The sequence below is a fragment of the Salvelinus sp. IW2-2015 genome, unplaced genomic scaffold (assembly GCF_002910315.2).
Source record: "Salvelinus sp. IW2-2015 unplaced genomic scaffold, ASM291031v2 Un_scaffold1940, whole genome shotgun sequence".
In the NCBI taxonomy this organism is placed as follows: Eukaryota; Metazoa; Chordata; class Actinopteri; order Salmoniformes; family Salmonidae; genus Salvelinus; species Salvelinus sp. IW2-2015.
Window position 1 is genome coordinate 84,779 of NW_019943297.1, and position 354 is coordinate 85,132.

Below are 354 nucleotides of genomic sequence, written 5' to 3' on the forward strand. Positions count from 1 at the left end.
GTCAAATCAGAGGCGATCTGCCATTAAGTACGAGGTCGGTCGAATCAGAGGCGATCCTGCATTAAGTAGCGAGGTGGTCGAATCAGAGGCGATCCTGCATTAAGTAGCGAGGTGGTCGAATCAGAGGCGATCCTGCATTAAGTATCGAGGTGGTCGAATCAGAGGCGATCCTGCATTAAGCAGCGAGGTGGTCAGTGTTGGACAACGGAAGAAGTAGTTCTCTCCTTTTTAGCTTAATGAAAAGGATTAAAATAACATTTACACTTAACATTTCATTCAAGTCCTACTTTAAAAAATAAATAAATAAAAAACAGAGGGAGAGAGCGAGAGAAGACGATTGGTTTATTCAACTGC